Here is a 6,250-nt window from a genome sequence, read left to right as displayed (position 1 = left end):
TTGCTAGTGAAAGGTATTGGTTGCTATTTTGAGTGGAATTAAATGATATTCAGTAATTATTTGGCTAAACATGAAAATACCTAAACATATGCTCATATCTGGGTATCCATATCAATTCACAAAGCAGTTAGTTAAGGATAATGTAACATGAACAGTCACATAAGATATATATATATATATATATATATATATATAGAGAGAGAGAGAGAGAGAGAGAGAGAGAGAGAGAGAGAGTTAACTAGAAACCTGTAATATGATCAAAACTACGTCACGGGGACTGGAGTGATACCTCAGCAGTAAAGGGCACTGGCTGCTCTTCCCAAGGACCTGGGTTCAATTCCCAATACCCACATGGCAGTTCACAACTACCTGTAACTCCAGTTCCAGGGGATCTGGCACCCTTACCCAGACATACATGTAGGCAAACACCAATGTACATCAAATAAATAAAGAAACAAATCTTTAAAACAAAACCAATGTCACAAATTAATTAAAACAGACACAGGAATTTTCAATAAAATAATGTTAGGTGCATGATTTGATGTTTCCTTCTCTTCTTTATGGTGCTTTGTCTTTTTCCTTTACTAGCTAGTTTCTCATGAGAATAAGACCCTTCGCTTTGTTAGTGGTATGACTTCCAATCTCATTAAACATTAATTTTTCATCTGTGTTGATTGAAGTTATGCCTCTTTCCAGCCCTGTGATCAAGTATAACAAAGAAGGATGTAACAGCACCAGGCAGGCATTGGCTTAACAGAATTAATTTTCAGTTTCTGATGACAAATCTCAACAGGGATTTGTTCATATCATCAAATGGTTTAATTTTTTTTTGGAAAATCATATCACTTCAAATATTTTGCAGTAGTGATTTTATTTGTTGAATTTTAGTGAAATCATGATAACTACTACAGTTCTCATTAGTAAAATATGCCAGGAGTGTAATCACGTACATTTGACCTTATACCTATGTCAGAGTTTACAAGTTATTTCTTGCATCAGCTTTAAGCCACCAAGTACTTTTGAGTTAGCTTGGTAAACATGACTATGGCAATCATAATTCTAGATTCCCTTCAAATTTCGATTGCTAAATCAATAACATTCCGTACATTATACTTCACACAATGACATATGGACTACAGACCAGCAAGTAAATAAATGAAGAGGCCATGGGATGTAAACAGTCAGGACTGAAAGCGAACTCAGAGAGCAAATACTGGTGTAGAAGGTTGATATTGCTGGCTGAATAAATGATCAGGAAACCCATCCGAGCGCTGCCAAGACACAGGGAAATTATGCATTGGCCCACATGGCAGGCAGTTGCAGTGTCATTTTGATGGGCCACCCTGAAGTGGACCATGCAGAGTTGGAAGAAGAAAGCACGCTTAAACTGAAATATGAGGACAGTGGGAAATTCTCTTGTTGATGCACCCCAGTAATTCCCTGACAAATGACTGAGTGGCGGGCAGGCAGTTGTGCCATTGTCTTGGAGTGCTTCTGTTTCTAGTCTTTATTTATGGGAGAGATAACTGGTGTAATAGACGAAGTTCATGTGTCTGATCGTTCTTGTAGTTTTGAAATGTCTATGGGTGGAACTTTTTATTGGCACTAATAAATTATTTACCAGTTGTGGCCTGTGGTGTGCTGGCAGGTGGGTGTTTACTTGTATAAACAGGGCATTCTACTTTGGAACTTACAGTCAAAATGCAGTACCTCATGGCAAACTTCTATTTATAAGATGGATTCACTCAGGCAAAGCAGAGCCGGAATGTTACTATTCTGTACAGCAGAGTGGATCGCAAAGCATGGCAAGGCTTTTCTCTGTATATATTTAAAGAGATTCCACAAAACCCAGCTTTGATAGTAAAAAGTAAAAAATGGACCACATGGAAGTCAGCTTAACAAAAATTTTAATATCAATGTTAACTTTTATATATTCCCTTTAAGGTACAAAAAATGGGAAGAAACCACCCAAAACAAAGCCCTAAGGAGTAAAACATAGTTTAACATTGCAATTCTTATGGCTTACATTTCTGATGACTATAGCACACTGTACACTAAGGGAATAAAATTTTAAAATTCATTTATTTTTTTATGTATGAGTGTATGCCCAAGTGTATGTATGTGCACCATGTATGTGCTAGAGTCAATGATGTTCGGAAAATTGCATTAGATCCCCTGAAATTGGAGTCACAGGCAAATGTGAACTGTCCTGTAGGTGCTGGAAACTGAACCTGTATCCTCTGCAAGAGTGGTAAACACTTCTAAGTTATCTCTTCAGATCCAAGAAACATACAAATAAAAATTCACGCACTTGACACTTGTAAAGGCATCTGGTTATAATCACAAAATATTTTAAAGTAGTAAATACTGAAAATATTTTTACACCAAATGCTTAAAACATGCAGCAGATGTCTTCAGAATACCTTCAAGGGGCTGAAAGAAAATTATTTCTATGATTCTATTTATGCAATAATTGTAACAATAAAAGTAAAAAAACAGTCAGTTCTAGACCACCAAGTAACAGAATTTGTCTGAGGAGATAGTCACCAAAAAATATTATAAAGAAACTGTTTTGGATGTCCAGAGTAATCCTAGATAGAGTTTGTGAGCTATCAGATTCATAAGTAGAAAATGAGGTGGCAAGGATATGGGCTAACCTACACTATTTTTCCCCATTTCAGAAGATAATGTCTTCCAGGTTTAATGTGAGGGTGACTTAAGAATGAACACGGGGACTATAAACTTAGAAGAAATGTTCATTTGTCCTAATGTCACTGGACGTTCTCTGGCAAACAGCTATGATGTTCCTTTGAACTTTGACAAGCTGCATGATGTAATTGCCAGTAACAGATTAGAAACACAGTACATAATTTCTACTGTAGCAAAAAGGAAATCATATCATAAAAACAATGTTTAAGTAGGCAAGACATTAAGAAGAAAAATTAACAATTCAGTAAGAATGTGTATTTACATGCAAATATATGTTAGTAGTTTAACCCAATATAAGAAAATTGTTTATGTTAAAAGCACAAGCATTTTCAGGTATGATTTTAAAAACTGAAAAAAAGTAGTTGATAAAAATAAAAGGCTATAACAAAAATTACCCATGCAAATTGTGTCAACCAAACCAAACCAAACAAACAGACAAACAACAACAACAAAAACCCAGTGAATATAACTATGAAACCCAGTGAGTTTTTACACAATAAAGTAGAGGCCAAATTAATTGCCAAGGTAAATCTTTTATATATCAAATTATTTTACTGGGACTAGAAACTCATCAATTTCAAAATCTTTGAACCAATTTTATGTTAAAAAAAAAGATCAAGGTCAGGGCGGGGGTGAAATTAGGAATGTTAAGGAATACACAATCAAATTGGGAGATATTTAAAGTACTAACACAAATAATTATGAAGGACCAAATGGACATATTCACAGATTTACATATCCTTTGCACAGTCGTCTATGTGTGAGGTCAGAAAGTGAGTCTTCTAAAGAATCTGAACAGCTCAACAGGCCTAGATCCCATTGGAAACATGGATTCTTGTATGTATCCAATATCTTATACAATGGACATTTACTGCTGGAGACTTCACTGTTATAAGAAAGGTTCTCATGAACACGTGCGCAGCTTTCTCTGTGTGTACAGGTGAGCCACTCTGTAGTGCAGATAAATACAAGTAGAATTTACAGTATATTTGGAATTATAATGTACAAAAATTCCTCTAAAAGTGTAGTATTTTGTATTTTCTTTTTTCATTATAGGGCAGTGTAGGATCATTTTCCACACTCTAACAGAAAATTGATGTTATTGTGTCTCAAATTTTTGCCTTTCTGGCTGAAAAAAATACTTTCAGCTACACTGTGCTTCTTTGACCACCTTTCCTGTGGAAAAGATCTGCTCGTTTTGTATCAAATTTCTCTCTACTTTCCCATTTATTTCATACCTAGAGCTCTTATGTCTTCATTATTTTATATGTTGTTAATTTTTTCTTCTCTCCTATTGCTCATTTTTCAGTGTTTATTCTGGTAGAAGTTTAGGTAAGTATAAGTTAGTAATTAGGGTCGTACCATAGATATCCTAGAATTATTTTTTGCAACATTTTACTTTGTAACATTATTGTTAATTTAAAGTTTTTCTATTTAAGCATATGCACTTGTCTATTTTTACTTCTCATCTTCCATAGATGTTAAATAAGAATGGATGTATGTGACCTTAAATAACAAAAACAAAAAAATAAGAAGGAACAATGTATTAATGATAGTTTTATCAATGTGGTAATTCTTTCTGTAACCTTTTTGAAACTTGGACTAGAGATATATCTCAATGCTAGAGTGCTTGGCTTGCAAACAAAAGGTCGCAGATTTATCTTCAAGACAACAGTAAAAGGGGGGGTTGATAAATATTGAAAATTATATTGGTTTTCTATAACAGTCTGAAAATCACTGAATTAAATTATTCTAAAGTTTTCTTTTATTGTTAATATTTTACAACACTTTGATTTAATCCACTTTTGGCATCATATTTCCCAGGAAAAATGTATGCTATTAGAACATGTTGTGAATTAAATTGAGCACTGAAGCTGGGCGGTGGTGGCGCACATCTTTAATCCCAGCACTTGGGAGGCAGAGGCAGGCAGATCTATATGAGTTCGAGGCCAGCTTGGGCTACAGAGTGAGTTCCAGGAAAAGAAACAAAGTTATACAGAGGAACTCTGTCTCGAAAAACCAAAAATAAATAAATAAGTAAATAGAGCACTGAAATCAAATGCTTTTACTAATCAGTAGAGAAGATATGTTTTAGTTAAAAAAAAAAAAAAAACCAAAAAACCAAAAAACAAAAAACCTGAAAATTTCAAACATCAACAAGGGGATTCTTAGAAGTCTCTTTGTCATGAAAAGAAAGAAAAGATATGAAAAAGAAAAGCTCATTTTGAGATGTGCAGTTTAGGAGGCCTTTAAGTAAAACATTTTTTGGGGTGCCTACTATCTATGGTGGGACACCTCTCATAGCCTAGAGGCAGGGGAAGAGGCTTGGACCTGCCTCTGCTGAATGTACCATGGGAGGCCTTACCTTCTTGTAGGAGGGAATGGGGGATGGGCTAAGTGGGGAAGGCTGGAGGGGCGGGAGGAGGGAAGAGGAGGATCTTTGATTGGTATGTAAAATGAATAAAAAATTTCTTAATAAAAAACACAGCAAGGGGAACACCACTGACTTTTTGTATTGGGTGAGTTAAATTTACTTTCTGAAAATTTTTTCTGAGATAGACTTTACTCATGTTAATTTCTCAAGGCTCTAGTTACTATATCATTGTGTATTTAAGAAAAAATAATTCAAGAGTTAGAAAAACAAAAAAAAAACATTTTTTCACAGTTATTTGTCAACATCACATATACGTTCTCAGCTGTGAATATACTTAGATAAATGGAAAAGCATCAAATCCTTTCTTCATAATAATTTATTTTCTCTGTGTAAGATTAAAGAGTAATGTAACAGAGACAAGTAATCTCATTTTGAGCAAACATTTAAAAAATAAGACAACTGAGTATAATGTTCACTGTTATTACATTAATTTTTTCTATATTCCAAGATATTTTCAACAACAAAAATGATTTGATTTTTAAAAATAGCAAATAGTAAGGGACAAGGTAGGAGGAGGGGACTCATTGTGCGGCTGGACTGCTTGGCTTAGAATTATGACTGCAGTATTTCCTGTTATATGATTTTGAACCAATCTCGCCATTTACTTGGTCCATAACTTTCTTTTCTCATTCTAAATGTAAAGATGATTACAGTTCCATCTTTCAGGTGTATGATAACATGTCACAAAACATTAAGTGTTTGTTCTTTTTCTTTTTTTTTTAAATCACAGTTAACAATAGTTTTATTAGTTGATATATGGGCACATCATGAATTCTATGAATTTAATATTTTGTTTAAGTATCACATTGTGGGTGACAACTTCAGACTTAACGATAGATGTTTGATTCAGTGAACATGTTCCCATTGTGCTCTCATTTGTGTTATTGATTCAGTTTGGCTCAGTGACAAACTAATGTGATCTTTAAAATTGTCTTACTGGACTTTTACCCTGGCATTTTATACAAATCGTAAGAGGAAAAGCTGAAAGTAGAAGGAAATGTTGCATATTGAAAAAGCAAGCTGATGAGCTGTGTTGTAACAGAAGAGGGGGCAACGCAGCAGCCGAGGGCAGGCAGCGGCCTTTTAAGGGCACCAGGGTGGTGTTGC

The sequence above is a fragment of the Peromyscus eremicus genome, chromosome 6 (genome assembly GCF_949786415.1).
Source record: "Peromyscus eremicus chromosome 6, PerEre_H2_v1, whole genome shotgun sequence".
In the NCBI taxonomy this organism is placed as follows: domain Eukaryota; kingdom Metazoa; phylum Chordata; class Mammalia; order Rodentia; family Cricetidae; genus Peromyscus; species Peromyscus eremicus.
This window is presented reverse-complemented; position numbering follows the sequence as displayed.